The following is a 21,373-nucleotide window of genomic DNA, read 5'->3' as shown; positions in this document are numbered from 1 at the left end:
TCCGCCATTCTTACTGCACTGCGTTGCCATGGGCTCGTCGTCCTCCTTCATGCTCCTCCATGCTGATTCCTTGTCATAGAAAGTTCCCACGTACAGAGCCTTTCCTCTGGCTCACGAATTTAGATATTCCCAAGTGTTAGAACTCAGCCCTGTACGCCCTTCATCACAAACTCACAAATGTTGAAGTTCTCTTCGCTCCCTCTCTGCCTCCAGTGTCTGACCCCCTTACCCCGGTGTCTAGGTTAGACCAAGCTGGCCTCCCCATTTTCCCTGCCCCATGGCACCCAATTATCAAGGCCACAATGAGCTAAAAAGGGGTCTCTGTGGGCAACCCACCACTCCTGCAATAACTTCCTTCTACTTTCCCAGTGACTCTAGTTACCCCCGGGGTCATTTCTCACAGAAACTTTTCCAATGAACCCACCCCACCCATTTCTCCCCCTTCCAGTAGACCCCTTCCTTTCCAGCCCCTGGTTTGAGCAGGTTGGGGTCTGCATAAAGCTCGATACCTGCTTAGGCACTCAGCCAAGCCCGCCTAAAGTGGCACGGGTTCCGTTTCCGGTGCCTTGTGTTCAACGTGTGGAACTTTTCCAAGTTATTTTCAGTTGTTACTGTTGGGAGGCTCTCGAGCCCAGGGTGAATCCATGCTGGTACATCAAACAGCACACTGCATTTCAGAAATTGGCCTTAGCCATGGGGAATCAAGTGAGCCAGATGCCTAATTAGTCCATTATTTGCCCTAGTGGAGAGAGCTGATGAAAGGGACCACACAAATCACTGCTTCCAGCAAGAACTGACTGTGTAACCTTTCATCAAGAAATTGCCTCATCTGCTCGGCTGGTGTGGCTCAGCAGATTGAGTGTCTCCCATGAACCAAGAGGTCTTGGGTTTGATTCCCTGTGAGGGCATGTGCCCGGGTTGCAGGCTTGATCCCCAGTAGGGGGTGTGCAGGAGGCAGCCGATAGATGTGTCTCTCTCATTGATGTTTCTAGCTCTCCCTTCCTCTCTATTTAAAAACCAATAAAAACTTATTTAAGAAAAGAAAAGAAAAAGAAATTTTCCCATCCTCCCGAAGTACCAACGCCCACCTTCCAAGCCCAGTGCTGGCCCTGGTGTGTGGCTGTGAGGTATTTCACAGCCTGGGCCCAGCCTGACCAGCTGGCCAGTGAGCCTCAATGCTCTCACACTCAGGAAGTCATTCCAGCTCATTGTTCTGCTTTCACTTCAAAGCTAGTAATGTGTATAGATGAAAGAGGAACTTCCTGTGCTCTTGAGCAGAAAAACACACACACACATTCCTTTATCTATCAATATGCATTTTCTGAGCCCAGACACTGTAGGCTGGAATACAAAGGCAAATCAGGAACAGCCCCTCCCTCAAGAAACAATAATTCAGAAGAGAGCAGTGGTTTTCAAACTGGTTTAAGAGAGTCATTGCAGGAGGCCTAAGGACCCCTCCCATGGGGCTCCTCTCCATTTTAACCAGAGCAAGATAATTCTATGATTAAGAGCTCAGACAAAGACCCAGACTTAAATCTTATTTCTATTCTTGATAGCATTGCTGTCTTGGATGGGTTCTTTAACCTTTCTAAGCTTCAGTTTCCTCCTTTGTTAGAGGTTGTTGTGAGGATGAACTAGAGTGATTTGCTTAAGGCACTCTGCCAGGCACACATAGTCTTCAAAAGATGTTCACCTTTATTAGGCTAAGAAATGTATTTGAATAAAGGATCCATGGGCTAGAAAGTTTGTAAATCTCTGGGCTAGGGCTCCAGACTCAGTAAAGCATTGAGTGCAGGGCAGGGTGGTAAGCACTATGATAGACAAAGGCTCTGAGTGCCACGTGGGAAAGCAGGTCAGCTCACCTGGACTTAGGGAGAGGCGACCTCCGGAGATGAGTTTTGAAGAAAGAGGAGGAGTTGTTCATACAAAGACTGGAGGGAGCATTACAGACAGAGGGAGCCGCATGTGTGAGGACACAGCATTAGGTGAAAGCACTCAGGAAATCCTGAGGAGTTAGCTGCAGGGAAATGGGAAGAGCATGTGGGAAGGGAAGCAGGGCGGGGGGGGGCAGGGGGTGGAGAAACATTGGGGGTGGTGGTAGGCAGAGCCCCATTATCAGAAGCACCGTGGGCTGCCTCAGGAAGCTTGGACTTGGTCCTGAGAGCCACGGGAACCCTCCTACAGTTAGCAAGGAAGATGTGGAATGCAAAAGAGAGAAAAATGTTACTATGACTTTCTGATGTTTAAAATATATTGTTGTGTTTGTAGCTTTCAGTCAGCAATTGCAGTGTTAGAAACTCAGATTGAAATAATCTGAACTGTGAATAAGGATTTTTTGGGGAAAAGTCTACAGATAGTTATTTATAAATAATGAAAAACAGGAGAAAAATCCAACTGCCTCACAGTGGGAAACTGATTAAGTGATTCACGATACATTCATATAATGGATGTTTATGAAGAGTTAATAATATTGTAAAGTTGCTTATACTGTAATTTTAACTGAAGAAAATGCTGAAGACAAAGTTGTCTGTGTATTATATGCTAAGACATATATAATGAGCAGGTTTAGAACACTCAAAAAGAATGGATGTAAATTAGATGTTAACAGTGCTATTTCTGGGTACTAGGGTGTACTAGGGTTGTTTCCTTCCTCCCTGCTTTTTTATATTTCCCAACAGTTTTTTTCCACAAGTATATGTTCACTTTAAAACTGGGAAAAGTCCTAGCTGGTTTAGTTAGAGTATAGCCCTCAGACTAAAGAGTCTCAGGTTTGATTCCGGTCAAGGACCTGTACCTCAATTGCAAGCTTGATCTCCTATGTAGGAGGCAACCAATTGGTGTGTTTCCTCTCTCATTGATGTTTTTCTTTCTGTGTCTCTCACCCTCTCTAAAAATCCATGAAATACTTGCTTCAACAGCACATATACTAAATTGAAACAATACAGAAATTAGCATGGCCCCTTTGAAAGGATCACATGAAATCCATGAAGTGTTCCATATTTAAAAAAAAAAAATCAATGGGAAAAAATATATCCTCAGGTGAGGAATTACAAACAAACAAAACAAACAAAAAAACAACTAGCGGGGAGGCAGGGATCAAGGAAGGAGGAGGGGACTTGGCCACTCAGATAGGAGGAAGGACCTTATTTTATAAAACAAAACAAAACTCATCAGGGACTCTGAGCCAGTCCCTAGGATGAAGCCAGCGAACCCACATTACAGAAGCACATGGATCAATCAGGACCCATCTGTGCATTCATCTTCTAACATCCATCCTTCTATCCTTCCATCCAACCATCATCCATTGTACCTCTACCCTCTCTGTTCAAACTCCTGTCCCAGAGGCACTCATATCCAGATTACTAACATTCTAGGATGTCTGCCAACTAACTCCTCACCTTTCTTGTTAGCATAGCAGGAACTCTCTCCCCTCCCTAAAACAAAGATCAAATTGTGCCCTTTCTTCCTACTCTAGGCCCTTCTCAGTCTGCTAAGTCTTTGACTTTTAAACACTGCCCTCTTCAGGACCCTGGAAGGGGAGAGGGGTGCTGATATTTCTTGAGCTTCTATTAAGTGCTAGGCATTGTCTCATCTGATTGGCATAACAGCTGTGTGAAATGGATGCCATTGTCCCTGTTTCTTAGGCGAGAAAGCCAGGGCTCAGAGTGAATGACATCCTGATGCCCCACCCCTACCATAATCTTTCCTGGTGCACACTTATATCCTCCATATCATGCTGATTGGTTTATGTGCTATTTTTTTCAACTGAATGTGAACTCCTTGAGGGATAAAATGACATTTCTGTCACCTCTGCATTCTCTTGCCCAGAGCGTGGTGCCTAACACATAAGCACAATGTCAGCTGGTAAAGGGAACAAATGAAAAGCTGTTAGAACCTTATGAGGTCCCACAATTTGAAGTGGCAGAACAGGAAATGAAAGTTACATCTGCTGATCCCAAGGCCTAATCCCCAATGCAGCAGAAGGGAGTGCTGCCAGGGGCAGAGTAGATACCAGGGAATGTAATCCTCCAGAACCATGGGCCCAGCATTCCCCAGGAGTCTCCTCTTTATCTCTAAAAGACACAAATGGCCAATCAAGAAGAGAGGAATTCTGAAAAGACACAAATGGCCAACCAAAAAGAGATTAATTCTGTTGAATTAACTTTTTCTTGAGTATGATGACACCTTTTGATAGCAAATGTTTAAAATTACCCGCATTATCTTTAGGTTTGATTGCCATTATAAATAGATTTACTAGACTCATTCATTTCTTTGAATACCCTGCCTCTCCCCTGGCACTGTAAGGAGTGCTTGGTTTGAGAAGTCCAGAATGAATTCACAGACTGACAGGTTGGGTAATCCAGAAGCCAAGTCTTGAGTGGGGTCGGCTAATGCAGATGCAGTTGGAAAGTTTGCATCTCAGGGTGTCTCTTCATCCACAGATCGTCAGCACCACCTGAGGATGTCCACATCCTTAACTTCTGGTTTGGCCACATTTGACCTTGAATTAGTAGGTTACTTCTGGCCTTCTAGGCTCTCAAAGCTCATTTTGCTTTATGTAGAACCAGAGGACTTCAGAGCTACAGAAGCTGAACAAGTGTTCTAAACCCACCTTTTATAGAAAGAGAATGTAGAGAGAGACCACATGAGCATAGGCAGGGAGCTGGCCACACTAGGAGATAGTACTGCAGAGCCGGGACTCAAACCCAGGCCTTTTGACTGCCATCAGCAGGGAGCACGTGCCCTCTAGGGGATGCATCACCAGCACATGGATCTTGTCATAATTTTTCCACTAACTTGTCACAGAGATAAGCAGGTTTCAGAGCACATTCACATACAAGCATTCATGGGACCCTCACTGCCATGTTGTAAGATAGAGATTATCGTTCTATTTGGCAGATAGGGAAACACAGGCCTGCAGCTATGAAGTAACTTTCCCAAGAGACAGAGACAGAGCTCATTCTTAGTTCTGACTCCAGGAGGGCCTAGTCTGGCCCAGGGCTGAGAACACAGGTAGATGAAGGAAGGAAGAGAGGAGCAGGAAGAGCGAGGTAGAGGTCCATTACTGTTTTTCTTTTTCTCTTTTTTCCTCTTTAACAAAGCACCGTATTAGTGTCCCCTTCCAGACCACCAACTCTTTCCTAAATGGGGCAGAGCAAGGTGTAGCAAAGGCGAAAGCAATTCATGGTTCAAGTCACAGTCAGGGCTAACTCGAGGCAAACAGAGCAGAAGTGGCAGACTCAAGCCAGAACACATCAAATCCTGAGGAACAAGGGGCCAGCCAGTGAGTCGGATGGAAAGGGTAGAAAAAGAATAGATACAGCTGGTGAGATGACAGTTTAAACAGGAGACATCACATGAGCAAAAGTATAGAGTAGGGGTGTCGAACTCAATCAGAGAAGGGGCCAAAATCTAAAATCCAGCCTAAATCGTGGGCCGAATGGTTTACTGAACAGTCATAAACTGTCATTGTGATGGAAACGCAGCGGAGTGCAGTGATGACAGTGCGGTGCGGGCCACATTGCAAGGCCTGGCGGGACAGATTTGGCCCGCGGGCCTTGTGTTTGACACATGTGGTATAGAGGATGAGGAGAGCAGAAGGAAGGAGGTGGGTCTGGCTGGTATAAAGTGTCCCTTTGGGGAAGGAATGGACTTTTAAAAAGTTATCAGATTCCAAAGGGGCTCAGAATACCGGGCTGAGATATTTGAGATTTATCATTGAAGAGAGGTTTGTGGGCAGGAAAAGGGCAGATAATAAGCATTAGCTCTGACTATACAACCAGCTGCAGCGTTTAGATTTCAAAATGGCGACCCCTTTAACCTGACAGTCTGCTGTGGTATAATTTGTTAAAAATGACAAAATGTCTCATTTTACTGCAGTTCATTTTGACCTTTCTTAATATTAGAAAGTTAATTTCAGGAGGGAAATAAATGTATTAGTGTTGTCACAGTCATAAAAAGATGAATTCCGTACTGTCAAGCTGTTTCTTTGAACGAATCCATCATGCTGTAAAATGGTTGCCTTCCGACACCCAGCGTCTCCCAGCTCCCCTCTCCCTCCCTTCCTCCTTCTTTCCATTCTCCCTTCTCTCTTCTGACCCTTCCATTTGCCAGCACACCTCCCATGATATGCTCTGGGCAGACAGAGAGAAAAGACACTGCCCCTGCTCTAAGGTGAGACACACGCTAGTGGAGAGCAGCCATTGTTGGTGTCTAAATGCCCTGGGAGGAGAGAGTCAGGTGCCAGGGAGGAAGCATCCAGAGGAGCCATCTGCCCTGCAGAGAGAACTCCGGTTAAGTTAGGAACCTGTGCCCCATAGTAGGACTTGGGTTGACTCTGTGAGTACCATAGGAGAAAAGACAGTAGGCAGGATGCTGAAGGTCAGGTTTTGGTCCCATCTCCGAACTATCATAATTACTAGTGACTAAGCACCCAGACTGTGGCACACACCCTGCATACATTACTGTACTTAACCTTCACATCTTTATCAATTTTTTTTTCAGAAAAGGAAAATGAGGCACAAAGAAATACAATGAGTTGGCCACTTGTGTTGTAAATCTCGTACAGAGTTGACTCCAAAATTGGGTAGCTCCCAGTCTATTGTGCTTCATCCCCAGCCAGCTATGGGGAATTATTTTTTATTATACTTCACTAGAGGACTGGTGCATGACATTCATGCACTGGAGGGGGAGGGGTCCCTCAGCCCAGTCCACATCTTCTCACAGTCCAGGACTCTGTGGGGGATGTCTGACTGCCCCGGAGGAGGGAGAGGCTCCCACCACCATTGCTGCACTCGTCAGCCTTGAGCTGGCTGAGCAGCACTGCTTCTGTGGGAGCAAACTGACCACCGGGGCAGCTCCTGCATTGAGCATCTGCCCCTAGTGGTCAGTGCACATCATAGCGACCAGTCATTCCGCTGTTCAGTCAATTTGCATATTTGCTTTTTTATTATAAAGGATAGTATACTATACCAATTATGCTTACTGCGCGTGTGGACCTTGGAAAACCCAGTTCTTTCCCCTCTCTGAGTCTCAGTTCCTCATTAGTTTAATGAAGAGATTAGATCAGCTTTGACTTCCTTGTGGTTGAGAGAACTCCTGGAATCCCAGTGCTTCTCAAGCCTTAATGTGAAGGAAACATGTGATTTTCTTATTAAAATCCCAGCTCTGATCAGTAGGGACCTGAGACTCTGCATTTCTAACAGGCCCCATGTGGTTACTGATGTGGTTACTCCGAGGATCCTTCTTTGAGTAGCAGGGCATCACCTGTGGCCAGAACAAACTTTTGGGTGCAGGGTAGACCCCCTGAAGACATGGGTTTAAGACTGCTGGAAGAAAAGCAAACAATAAAAAGCAACCTTACCAAGATCTGGTCAGCAAGTGGCGTGCAGGGCTAATTTTGTTACCTGGGATTTTCACTGTTTTGGGTTTAAAGCTAGTGATTCTCTTAAAAGATTGAAAGGAAGAAAATGGGACTTGTAAGATATGGAATAAATGTTTTCTACCCTGTGACATGTGTTATAATTTGAGGTGCGGTCTGATGTTCTCCTGTAGTCAGATTTCTAGCTCAGATGAATACAGCAGCAGCCCTCCTGTGGGCCTGTTAGAAATGCTTTCCCTCCCCACATCTCAGTGTGAGTGGGGGGAGGCAGCACCTTGTCCAGGATCACCAGCACTCTAACATTGCCTAAAGCCCTCGGGGATCCCCGAGGGCTTTAGGCATGACATTAGGTTATGACCCTCCAGCTTAGTATTCAAGCTTTCTATTCAGTTCTCTATGCTCCCTTGCATGACACTCTTACTCAGATTTCCCGGAAGAACATATAGCACACCTGCATTCACACTGCCAGCCTTGTTGCTTGTTGAATTTGCATCTATCCTTGTGCCTTTACCACCCCCCCACACACACACACACACACACACACACACACACACACACACACATTCCCCTTTAACTGGGCTATTTTCTCTCCTCCCTCATCCAGCCCTCAAAATTCTATATAGGATTTAGGTTTGTCTCCATGCCACCACTTCCATCATCATCACAGCTGTAAATGAGTACATATCTGAGACCATAGTTTTTTTTTGTTTGTTTGTTTTGTTTTTTACTATCATTTAATTCTGAGAATAAAGGATAAAATTCTCAGAATTAGGCAAACATTCCCTTTTTTTTTTTTTTTATATGAACAAAAGAGACATGGGGATTCCAGCCTGGATTTATTGAACTTGGAAGTCTGGATTTCTTCTCTCCTTCTTTTGCCCTCCCCTAGAGCTCCTTGTCTTTGTGATGAAAGGAGAAAATAGTTTTGTTGGATAAAGAGGATGAGTGAGGTAGACAGAATGGCTTAAAAGGTGCTGGGTATTAAAAGTAGCGGGGAGGCTGCTAGAGGAATGAGGTTGGGGGATAAATGTCATATCTGTCTTCGTTCTTCACTAAAGAAGTGTACAATAGAGCCCTTTCCAGTGTGCAAAGCAGTTTTCTCACATTATCTCATTTGAGTCTCAAGATTGCCTTCTTTGGGCTACATTTTGATGGATTCCTATGATTATCCTCAATACTACTGGGTCCCATTCAAGCCAGACAGGACTAATGAGTTAGAGGCAATCAAATTATAGAATACCAGAGCCAGAAGGGAAGTAAGAGATTCTTGTTCAGCCTCTTCATTTCGCAAATGAAAAAACTGATGCCAGAAGGAAAATGACTTCCTCAAGGTCACACAATGATTTGGTGGCATGGATTCATTTGGTTTTATTGCATCTTTTTCCTTAGCTTCTTCCATTTCAGAACAAGGCACTTCTGGCTGAAAGCATATTTTAGTTGATGCCAACAGTCCTTCATGTGGCAGAGAAAGTACAAGAAAGAAACTCCAATTCTCGGATTCATCTTTGTCTCTCTGCCAACAGAGTAGGCTTCCATCATAGGTTTTGTTTTGTTTTTTTCATCAGAGGAAATCTAGACCTTTGACACCTGTCCCATCCCCCCCCCCATCCCACCCCCATGCTTTATCCTTTTCAACTTTTTCTCAAATTATTTCTTATATACTCAGAACTTAAAAGGCTCACAAACATAGCCTCATGGCCTCACTTCATAAGTATTACACAATTGGAGGCAACTTTGAGGTTGAGAAAGCAAAGAACACTTTTCTGCAAGAAACTGTGCTGGGTTAGCTTTTGTTGTGGTAACAAATAATCCCAGGAGCTTGGTAACTTATAACAGAAAACTTTATTTCATACTCAGGTTACATGAGGGCTGTGAGAAAATCAGCCACAACTCTGTGGGCTCTGCAGAGCTCCATGTATCTTCTCCTTCAGGCCCAAATTGAAATTGTAGTCTTCATCTGGAATCTGCTGTTTTCAGGGCAGAGGGCAGGACTACAATCCCATTGAGTACAATTCCATACACAGTGGCAAATAGCATGACTGTTCACATTCCACTGGTGAAAGCATGCCCAAAGGCCAAGGCCAAAGTCACTGAGGTGGGAAAATGTATACGCTTATTAGATTCTTGAACAAACAAGATGATGATAGATGATTCCTTAATCCAGAGGAGAGAAAATAGTCAGGAACAGTGATCTGAGCCACCGAAATTGCCTTGTTGGTAAATCAAAATACAATATCACTTGCCCAGGCTGAAGCCCAGTTTCTGGCCTGTAGAAAGAGGAAACTGACTTAGGGAAGTGAATTTATATAATGGAAAGAATCAGATATCACTGCGCTCCAGGTCTAGTTGTGCCACAGACTAACTGTGTGATCTTAGGTAAATTACTCAACCTCTACTCCCTCATCTGTTTCTTCTGAAATACAAACCTGTAGTTTTATAAAAACAATAATGGCTTTATTTTCTTAATGTTTCTCATAATTTGTTTTTTGTGGTTTTTTTTAAATGTTAGAAATATCTTTTAGGAAAAGTTCTCTTATGAGGGAATTTTTTTTTTTAAAGATAGGATTCTTTTTTAAGTTATGTTTAATTTAAGAAAAAGTGAATTTAATACCATTTTAAATAGAAATATTTATAGCATAATCTGTGTTGGACCAGCCAATTCTGTGCCTCTGCCCCTCTGGCTGGTCTCTGTACTTTTCTAGTTGTAGGACTTCCATTCAGCCAGATTTCAGGTGGTGCTAAATGATGGTTGTTCTGTATTTTAATTGTCATTTTGATGTGATTGTAGGAGGCGGCGAGTACAATTGTTTACCTATGCTGCCATCTCGGGGTTCTCAATAGTCTTTTTCTATTCTGTTTCTTTAAAAGTATTTTTATTTAGTCACCTATTCAGCCTGTCAGCCGGCTATACTTTAATTTGTCTCAATATGCTGGAAGTTGTTAATGGTCATTGTTTCTGGTTGTAGGATTGATTACTAGTGACTTATTCAACTTTCATCTTGATCCGAGACAATGTCCGGGCCTTGACTCTGAGCTTCCCATGGATTAACACCCCTGCCTTTCCCCACCTTCATCTATGTAATCCAGTGGATCCTGGACTAATTCTTTAAGGACACCTTCTCTGCCCCAGCCATAACCAAAAATTAGGTTCCCTGCCCCTGTACCCTCTCAAACCCCAGGGTGCAGTCAAAGTCACAGTCCTGCTCACCCCCCATGGGAGTTGCTTGGTTCCTTCCATGTCTTCCCTGGGAATACAAACTCCTCCTGATACAGGAACTGGGGCTTGTTTATCTCTTTAGTCCCATCACTCACACTGGGTCTGACACACGGATATTTATAGGATGAATTAGTAAACATGGTTTTGTTCTATCCAAGCAGGTAGTTGATTCCCACAAAATAGGGAGCCCCAGCCCAGCGTCAGGCCCTCCAGCCCTCCCACAGGGCCAGGGCCCTTCCTCAACATTGCTTTGGCCTGTTAGACTCTCTGCAGCTCCCATTCCTCCCTGCTTCTCTGCCTCCCACGGCTAAAAAAGCTCCATGCCTCTCAGCCTAACGATTTGTTTATTTTTCTCCATTGTGGGGAAAAAGTGTTACAGCACTTAAACTTTAAAAATGAAGGAATTGATTATTATCTTGAGTTTTTGTTTGTTTCTTTCTGACTAGGGATTTAGAGTAAGATCTTATTGCCTTTCCATCAACAGAGATAGTCTTGCATAAGAGACTCAAAGAAACACACAGATACCACAGGTCCTAGTGGTTAAGGGCTTATGCTTTACAGTCATGCAGATGGCATTTAAGTTCTTTCTCTTACTCAGCTGTGTGTCCGAGCAAGTGAAGCACCCTCTCTGACACTTTATCTTTAAAATGAGGAAAATATCTAAAGTCCTGCCTTCTGTGAGAGTTAAATGAGATAATACACGTGAAAGAGAGTGCAATGCCTGACATTCTCACTAAATGGTAAGATCACTGGGTTATACAGCCATAATACCTGCCAGTGCCCGGAGCTGCTTTCAAAAGTGCTTTATTTGTATTAACTCTATTAGTTCTCACCACCTCAAGGTAGGTATTATTATGTGCCCCATTTTATGGGTGAGAAAACAAATTAATTATCCTTGCTGTCCTACAGATAGTACTTGCCCCATGGAGGAGGGGCAGAGTATGTGCTCTTAGTCCCAAGGCCTCTACCCTGGGGCTGAGAAGGGCTGAGATCCTATGTTCCGGGCCCTCCCCTGCTCTTTCCTTCCCCTCTCCTCCTCCCCTGCTCTTTCTTCTCCCTGTGCTCCCTCTCTGGAAGACAGGCCATCTGACAGGAGAATCCCTTCTCTCCCATCCTTCACGGAAGCCCAGGGCCCTGGGCGTCTGCCAGGGAGCCTCAGGCCTGCTTCTTAGCCATTTGTCAGGCTGCCAGAGGGCTGGGCAGCCTGTCCATTTTTCATACACAGATATCAGGGCAGCTGACAGAGCTGGGCAAGCTTAGCAATGGCTTTGGCTGTGAACAGAATCTCAATGAAGTCTCTGGCCCCAATCATAGTGGGTGTTGATGGCCCAGGGCTGCCCTGGCAGTCAGGGAGGAGAACAGGGCCCAGTGCCAGACCCAGCCCCTCTGCTGGGGGTGGGTTTTTGTCCTCAACCATGTGGAGAGTGGTTCACGTACATTTGATACCCACTTTCTTCTGGGGTGATATGTGTGTGTGTGTGTGTGTGTGTGTGTGTGTGTGTGTGAAAGAGGACTCCTCATTCACCTGGTTTCCTGGGGTACAGATGGGTCCAGCAGAGAGGTAGTGTGGGAAGAGGTAGGGAGTGTAAGGATGAAAATAACAAGGATCCTGAACCCACTGGGAAAATGAAAGTCTGAGGGAAATGCAGGAGCCTCGTAAGACAATAGACCATCTTAGACTTCCTGATATTACAAGTTTCCCCCTAATCACAACCAAACACATCTGTAGGTTTTGAGATGGGGGGGACAAAGCAGCTCCTTACAAAATTTACTTAAGCAGTATCTTTTATCTTTGAAACTCATGCAACCAAAAGCTAAACATATAACATTAACCTAAAATAGGGTTCAGTCATCCATTTCTTTATTCTCACCTTCAGGGTTGCACACACCCCACCCCACCCCCCCCTACCTCTCCAGTTCTAGTCAATTCTGTGAAATGACTAGAGGTTGTGCCTTCTGGTACTTGGAACTGAATCCTGACCAGTAGGGTTGGTGTGGGCAGGAAGGATTCATCAAGCCCTGCCCTGTGTTCAGCACTGAGCACTGGGGATGCAGATGAGGCGGCCTCCATCCCCAGGAAGCCCCAAGTCTAATGGGAGAGGCAGACGCAGTATTGGGTTATCACAATGCAGCATAGTCAGCTGGACCAATGGCAGCAGCCTCCACATGTAGGGCACATACTCCACACCAGACGTTTTTACATGATCTCAAATCACAACATAATCATGGGGCAGATATTATCAGGTACATCGCAAATACAAGGAAACTGAGGCTAAGAAGGTACATGACTTTCATGTAGCTGATACGTGGTGCCAATATGACTTATATCCAGGTCTTTTTTATTTCAGAGTTCATGTTCTTCCTACTCTATTGACTCCTATAAGAAAGGATGACCTGAGGAACAGGATATAAGCCCAGCCGGGAGGGTGGTCAGGAGAGGTTTCCCAATGGAAGCAATGTTAATGTTGAGTCTTGAAGGATGAGCAAAGTCAGCCTGGTGTCCACAGCAGGGGCAAGAGTGCTGGTCTGAAGAAAGCGGATAATCAGCATGCAGCAGTGAAATGGCACAGCTTTCTTGGGAGTTGACTAGAGTGAATAATGCTATAGAAAAGTGATAAGATATAAGGCTAGGGAAATAGGGAGGGCCAGGTCATAAAGGATCTTCAAGGTAGAACATTATCCTTAAGTCTTTGGGGAAGCAATAGTGGTTTATTAAGCAAAGGAGTGACATGGTGAGATTTCTGTTTAGCAAAGTTATCTTTAGCCAGGTGTAGAGGATGAATTGAAGGAGGAGAAATTGAAGGCTCTCAGCATCTGTCCATCCATCTCCATTTGTCTCCATCATTTATCCATGTCCTGGTCTCCTCTGATTGTCTCTGTTTACCTGTGTTTGTCTAGTTATCAGTCTTTCCCTTTATCTGACTCGCCTATATATCTGGTCCCTCAGAATACCTGTATAACTCTAGGCAAGACACTTCACCACTCTGAGGCAAAGGTCCCTCATAAAAGTGAGGATCATAATGCCAGCCTCAAAAGGTTAGATTAGAGATTAATTGTGACATGACATGCTAAATCTCTTTATATATTTCAAAGTACCATACAAATGTGAAGGATTATCATCTAGCTATTGCTCTCTCAGGTGTTAGGTCCTGGGCTTTTTTTTTTTTTTTTTTTTTTTTTTTTTTTTTTTTTTTTAAGTTCATTGAGTATCTAGGAGAAGGATTTTCTAATGAATCAGAAATGATACCATCCTTCCAGAGGATGGGAGTATAGTAGAAGTATACAAAAAGATAGAATAGAAGCTTCTATTATTGCTGCCTATTTGGTTTCCTATCTGGTCATCCCTCCTCCCACCCTCCCTACCTACCTCTCTCTATCTCTCAGAGTCTCTAGCTATACTTATATCTGTATTCACAGGCAGTCCCTGACTCAGAACCATCCAAGTCACACTAGCTCTCACACTCAGACCCCTTTTCAGTGGGACCAATCACCTTTCACCATGCAATTTTTGAGAACCTGTGCCTTTAAAATAAGAGGGAAATAAACTGCAGAATGACCACTGCTGTAGATGACTTGGAAGGGGGAATTCTTTCCTTATTAGTTTTAGGACTCTCTCACCCCTTCCTATCCATGTGGCTCCCAGGACTTCCTGAATATTTGAGCTGATTCCACATACATCTGACACCGCAAAATTCCATCAGTCAAAAATGCTAGGCAGAGAGCCCTGTGGAGCTGATTTCATTGAATTCTAGTCTCCGTGGCTAAGCCAGGACTGCCAGAGAGTCCCCAGACAGCTCCAAACATCCACATCTTACACAGACATTGCAAAGGGTTCAGGTGACTCTGCCCTGTAAGCCCTTTGTCTCAAATCTCCTTTGAGAAGCAATGTTGTATAGTAAGGAGCAAGTTCTGCTCAGCTGCTTCTAGGCTCTGTGACTTCAGTCAAGTTACTTAACCACTCTGGGCCTCAATGTCGGCTTCAACAGGATGAGGATCACACCTCCTATTAGAACTGCTGTAAGGATTTAGTGATATGAGGCCCAAAGCGAAATGTGTAGCACAGAACCTGACTTATTGGATGCTCACTGAATTGACTCAAAGTGGAGGCTCAGATTTATTTTTTCCTTAGTAATGAAACATATTGTCGCTGACCTAAACACCCTGTTTTTGTGGTTTGCATGCATGTGCTTGTGTGTGTAAAAGCAGGTGTGTCTGTGCACGTGTAGTTGTATATAGATACATGTTTTTCAATTCAATACAGCATTTATGACTGCCGAGACACTAGAAGAGTGCCATCCATGGTCGTCTCCCTGAGGCAGTGGTCTGTACTGTCCATCAGTAGTTACCAGCCACATGTGGCCGTGGAGCACTTGCTTTGTGACTCATGCAACTGAGGAACTGAATTTTTCTCAAGCTAATTTGAATTAATTTTAATTTAAATAGTCACAAATGTTAGTTCAGCCCTAGATCATGCCCTTCTTTTTATATGACACCTGAAATAATTATTGTGGTATAAAAACAATTACCTACCACCTGCTATGTTTCTGCACTTGGACATGCATTAACTCCTTTAACCCCTGTCAGCTAGCTTCGTGAGAGGAATGGTCTTTTTGTCACTTCCCATTTGCTGACAAGGAAAATGAAACTCGGAGAAATAGAATGACTCCTCCGATGTCACACAGCCAGTTCAGGGTTTGAACCTAGACCTCCAATTCCAAAATCCCAGATCTCCTTCCTTTTTCATAAGATATGGACCTGCTGCCTTATAGCTGTGTTTCCTGTCTACATGCTGTGTAGCTGCTGCCTCAAGAAGCACTCATCTTGACACTCAGTGGAGTCCTGGCGACAACTTGACCTGTGAGGCCTTCCATTATCCCTCTGAATTCCTGCCCGTAACTGACTTGCTCATGCTGCTCTAGGCTTCCTTGCTTTTCAGTGTTTTTGCCCCAGGTTCTTCCTGCTGGCACTTACCCTAGGCTGGCTCCAGGTGTATGTACAGTTTCCCCTTGTTATAAATCAGTCACTCTGACTGCACAATGGAGAGTGGATTTGGGTGCCGAGAGAGGGAAGGAGGTATTCTTAGTGGAAGCAGAGAGGTCAGTTCGGTGGCTACTACAATAGTCCAGACCCACAATAGCCAATGTCAAAGCCACACCACAGGGCTCCTTGCCCAGGGCCTCACAGACTGTGAAGTACCAGAGCAGGGTGACCTGTGAGATCAGCGAGCGCAAGCTCTTATTTGAAAAATGATCAAACCAAGTCATGGAGGTGAGGAGGTGATTTCCCCAAGGTCAGCCAAGTTGCCACAAGAGCTCTCCTTCCCTAATTTGATCTTTCACCTGCTATAATCCTTCTCCCACATCACAAGGCCTCATAAAAAATAGAAGTGCTACTATCACCAACCTTCTTCCTCCATTCCAATCTCATTTTTATTTTTAAAGGAAGTCCCTCTTTTCGTATAGGCTACCAAGTTACCTAACAGGCAGGAATTCAGTTCTCCCTAAACAAATAAATTTTTACAAAGAGCTCATCTTCCCCTAGAAGTCTGAGCATGTCCTCCAGAGACTACAGGAATTCATACAAGATGTCTTGGAAGAAGATAGGAAAATTTTATTTCATTTTTTAGAGACACATTGAAAAAAAACCACACACACAAAAGCCCAAACATAACTTTTCTGATGCCTGATAATATTCTCCCATCTCTCATTTCCCCACAACTATTTTGTCTTAAAGCTCTGGGAGCCTGTGGGAAGCTGCCGGGTGATTTTTATCTCTATGATTAAAGTGTTAGACTTTATTGAGTTCTTTACATCAGCAGCAAAATCTGCAATGCAGGATTTTACATAACACCTCATTTTCTTCTTGCACCATTACTGTTATTAACCTGGTGGCAATAAACAGAAAACACAGCTTTGCTTATGATGTACTCTTTACTTTTGTTCCAATAGCAAGAAGATAAGAAAAAAAAAAGGGGGGGGGGGGAAAGAGGGGAAGAACCCAGAGAGAATAGGGAAAAATTTTTACTCATTATATCCCTTTGATGTCTGTCCTTCTCTCTTCCAACATTTCTCACAGATCAAGGATGAAGATCATCTCTGCTTAGGGGTGCTTTCTTCTCCTTCATTAACTCATCCGTTTATTCATTCAACAGAATTTCCTTGGCACCTTCTCTGTGCCAGGCACTGTGCTAGGTGCTGGAGATATAAAGACTTTAGGTGTTGGCCAGCAAGGCTTAGTCCAGTGGGGGTAATAGACACACACAGGAATAATACTGGAACTGTGAGATGTGAATAATAAAAGTGGACCGTGGATTGGTAATATAAGTGAAAGAGGGCATGGTCAACCATCCTTAAGAAGCTTTAAGGGACTCTTCACAGAGGAAGAGATGGGCCCTGGAGGATGGTGGACGTCCAAGAGCAAGGCCTTCTTGGCTGAGGGAACAGCGTTAAGCAAAGCCCCTGGGAGGCATGGAAAAGCCTGGCACTTTCTTTGTCTATTGGTGTGGCGATAGCCTGGGCTGCCTGCTAGCAGACAATAGGAAGTTATTGAAGTTGAAGGTGGGTCATCAAGAACCACATGTCCGTATACAGAAAATGATTCCCATCCATGCGGTCAACCCACCTCTGGGTCCCCCCAAGACCAGGCCAAAGAAGAGAATCAAGTCAGAATGACACAGTGGGGAGAACTTGTGCTGTGGATGGAAGATCTAGGTTTATCTCCAACCCTGCCACTTCTTAGCTATGAAATCTTGAGCTGTGTATTTATCTGTAAAATGGGGGTGGTGAGAATGAGACAATGATTATAAAAAAGTTGGGTAGGTTGTTGATGGTATTTCATATGGTAAAGGAAAGAGGGTAGGGGAGAAAAATTCCAGACAATCCAAAGATCCAGAGAAGCCACAAATTTATTCTATGTGATTTTGAGACAGGTTTTTATATAGACGTGGATGAAGGAGACTGCACCATTCTGGAACTTTCCTTAGAACCAAGAGGTGAAGCCTGGTTGTCCCCACATCTTGTCAGACCCATGCTCATCACTCACATGTGGTCCTCACTCCATGCTGTTTTCTGGCAGAGTGGTGCGATCTCTAACAACCAATTTCTTCTCCTTAGAGAGAGTGAAAGTCTGTAGCAAGGTAATAGCTTGAGAAAATCCCTGCCCTCATTCCATTTACATTCCATTAGGGAACCCAGGTATCTGAGTATGTATATTTTTAAACTCTTATTCTGATTCTATTGATATATCCTATCAAAAATGTTCTATGTTCATAAAGATCTCTATTTTCATAGGTAAAACATGATTACATGGTAAGCATGTTTCTTTTATTCAAATATCCATGTTTAGGAAACAATCAACTTGTTTGGATCAAAATGACATAACCTATTAATAATACCATAGACCATCTAATAACATCTTATTCTAACTGGGGACAAGTACCCACAAAGCAAACATTCAACTCAAACTTACAGGATGCTGACATCCCTAATTTTAGTGAATGGTTCAATGACCCTCCCTGCCATTCAAGCCAGAAACCTGGGAATTAGTCTGAATGCAGGTCCCATATACAACACCATTATTCTTACTTTATAATAGGTCTCATATCTATATCCTTTTTCTGATTCTCCCTGCCCCTGCTTTAATTCATCCCCCTTCCAATTAGTTCTCATTTGGACTATAACATAAATGTGCTAACTACTCTACCTGCCTTTGAGTTATACAACCTCCACTTCTTCCTCATCATTTAGAACAATCATTCTAAAATGTAAACATAATCCTGTTATACTTTTATAAAATACTTTTCTGTATTTTATGCACCTTAGTGTCTTTCATTCCTTCCATGAATGGGTCCATGGAAGCCTCTCCAGTTCCTTCCCCCCTCCCTCCTCATGCCCTTCAATTGTGCCAAATTCCTGGAGTTCCCATAATGGCCTGGGTGGGTTTTGGTCTTGGGGTTTTTGCTCATACAGTTCTTCTTGTCTAAAGCATCTTTCTCTCCACTGAGGACTCCCTTCCTTATCACCCATTTCATGCACACCTTGTCTGAACAGTCAATTCCCCTACAGAGTTTTTCCTGACCACCCCATAAATCAGTGGTTCCTTCAGCTGTATTTTCACCCATTTTCACATACATCTCTCAGAGCACCTGGAGGGCTTACTTGTTTCTTTGACTGACTTCCCTTATCACTGTGTAAAGAGAGGTGGGAAAGGGGGAACAGGAGGAGCAAAATAATGAAGAAAGAAGAGAGAAGGGGTAAGATGAGAGAGAGGAGAAGGAAGAGAAAAAAGAGTAAAGGAACAGATACTGGATCCCTGCCTGTGCCTTTCTTGTCCCCTCCTACTGCTATGTCCTCATCTACACTGAATAAAGCAGATAGAAAACAACTTCTTTTCTCCAACATAAAGTACATATTTTCAGCATGAAAATTAGCCCCCCTGAACACTTCTTTGAAATACAGTGATACCTACTGTGCCAAATGGGAAGCTGTATTAGCATGGGGAAGCGGTCAAATGGCCTTTGCGAAGTAGGCTTTCACCACAGGGCCATGGCAAAGAAAAGGACCATGTGCGCAGGTCCTGAAGGAGATAACAGGGGAAGACTGGGGGATGCTACCTTTCAAACAGAACAAAACAGTTTAGAGCAGGAAGATGAGATGATGGAAAGGTAGAAAACTCTCAGGGCACAGTGCGTCCTGAGAAATCACCAAATCGGTTCTCTAAATGGGGAAACGAATGAGAGGAAGGGATGCTAGAACATGTTAGTGGGAGAGCCAAGATGAGTTTCCCGGAAAGAAACTGATATGTACTGAGGGCCTCCACACCCCCAGCTGGGTGGTTGATCAGCTAACAGTCTCCTACAGGAGATGTATCCAAATATTCAGGCCACACATCTTGATTGAATTTCTAATATGTTCCTGGGGGTGTCCTAGTTTCATCAGCCTTTGATTTATAATAAAATAACATTAGCTTTTAATTATGAAATTAAAATGTCCCTTGGCTCATACAAGCTTAAATATTATATCTCAGTCCATTGCTCAGTTTGTCTCATCTTCCTGCTCTTCCCGGGCTTCCTGAGAAGGACTGGCTGTCCACTTGTATGTATGCCCACTCTTGATGCAGGAGTTGGCACCTGAATGACCCCCAAGGGCAAGGGTCAAGCAGAGACTTTGAGGTGCTGAGATGTAAGTTGGACTCCCAGCTTAGGCTCTTATCTGCAATGAGATCTTGATAAGCCAGGCTCTGAACTACATCTGAGAAATAAGGTCATGATTTCCTTTATTTCAGTGGATTGTTGACACAAATGAGTCAATTTGGTGTGACAGTGGTTTGTAAACTCTACAAATGTGTAAGATGAAGATATTGTTAATAGATGTCCTATTGAAAAAGGAAGAAGCTTCCATTTATGTAAGCTGGACCCTCAGCCCTCTCCCATGCCATATAGCTCCTTCACCTCTCCTTAAAGCTTTCACTGCACATGCAATTATTTTAAAATACCCATTTCCCTGCAAGGTTTTGAGCTTGAGGTCCATACTACTGATGCCAAGCACAGCACATGCACTGAGTATCACCATGTGGTTGAAAAGAATGTATTGAGAGTGTAAATGGCTGCTAGACCATTTGCTAGGTACAAAGCCTGTTACCTCATTTAATACTCCTGTGAGGTTGGTATTATTTCCCTCAATTTTGATTGACAAAACAGGTTCAGAGAAGGAAAGTAACTTCTCCAGGTCATAAAAGTATACCCATGGCTAAGCTGACATGAAGCAATGAAGCCAAGTCTACCAGACCCCCAAATCACACTACTCTATCATTATCATTGTCATGGTCAACATTGGGGTCACCACTCTCCACTATGGAAGCAGGAGTCAGAGGATAGGGTTCTTCTTTTCTCCTGGGAAGGTCTGCTATAAACCCAAACCTGTGCTGAGCCTCTGGACTGTCTGACTTTTCCAGACAGAGGGTGAGGAGGTGATAGAAGCAGAGGAAGGCCCTTTCGCCATCCATGCCAAAGCTGGCTCTTCCTGGGTCCTTACAAGGAGGAGATGCAGAGATGCTTCCATTTACATGAAGATTTTCCTGCTCATTGATGCTTAGGACTGGAAGAGCCAAACTGGAAGCAGAAAAATGCTTTTACTCCTTACCCTGCTGCACTGGTGCTTTCCCTGCCCCCACCTGAGCATTATTCTCACAAATTCCCTTTGTCTTGTGAAGTCGGTTCTGCCGAGGCCAGAGGCCACAGGTGTAGGGGCTGGGTCATTCTGAAAGACTTAGAGAGAAAGCCCTTAGCCATTCGAGTTTGAATCAGCTCTGCCACGGGTTAGCTTTGCCTCAGTTTATATATATGATGATAAGAGTACTTACCTCATGGGATCATTATAAGAATAACTACAGGACCACACTTAAGAAGCACTCAATAAGTGATAAGAGCTTCCAATGGTGGCATCGTGGTTAAGAAGAGGGACCGTGGGGCCAGACTGCTTGGGTTCTGTCAGCGACCACTGTGTGATCTGGGGGTTCCCTTGCAAGTTACTGAACCTTTCAATTTCTGCATTTTCTTATTCATAAATTATGTTTCTATCTGATTGGGTTGTGGGAGGATTCATGAGTGACAGGCACAGTAGGAAGTGCTGTGTTGTTACTACGATCCTCCCTCCACAGCTCCTCTGAATGAATCTAGGTCTTGAGACTCCTGTTATCACCCCCTCACTGTCCCTTCTCCAAGTTCAGAGTTCCTGGTCCATTTACTCATTTGGTCACTCTGCAGATATCGCTCAAGC

General features: G+C 44.0%; 1 protein-coding gene and 1 pseudogene across 2 annotated transcripts in view; both read left to right on the top strand.

The window, feature by feature from the left end:
- Positions 1 to 21,373, top strand: part of AGBL4 (AGBL carboxypeptidase 4) — a 915,072-nt gene that overhangs the window by 842,395 nt on the left and 51,304 nt on the right. The window lies entirely within an intron of this gene.
- On the top strand, positions 2,907 to 3,004 carry LOC118725053 (annotated as a pseudogene).

Source organism: Pipistrellus kuhlii, unplaced genomic scaffold (genome assembly GCF_014108245.1).
Source record: "Pipistrellus kuhlii isolate mPipKuh1 unplaced genomic scaffold, mPipKuh1.p scaffold_m20_p_2, whole genome shotgun sequence".
Lineage (NCBI taxonomy): Eukaryota > Metazoa > Chordata > Mammalia > Chiroptera > Vespertilionidae > Pipistrellus > Pipistrellus kuhlii.
Note: the sequence above shows the minus strand (reverse complement) of the source record. Positions and strands in the feature narration are given on the sequence as shown.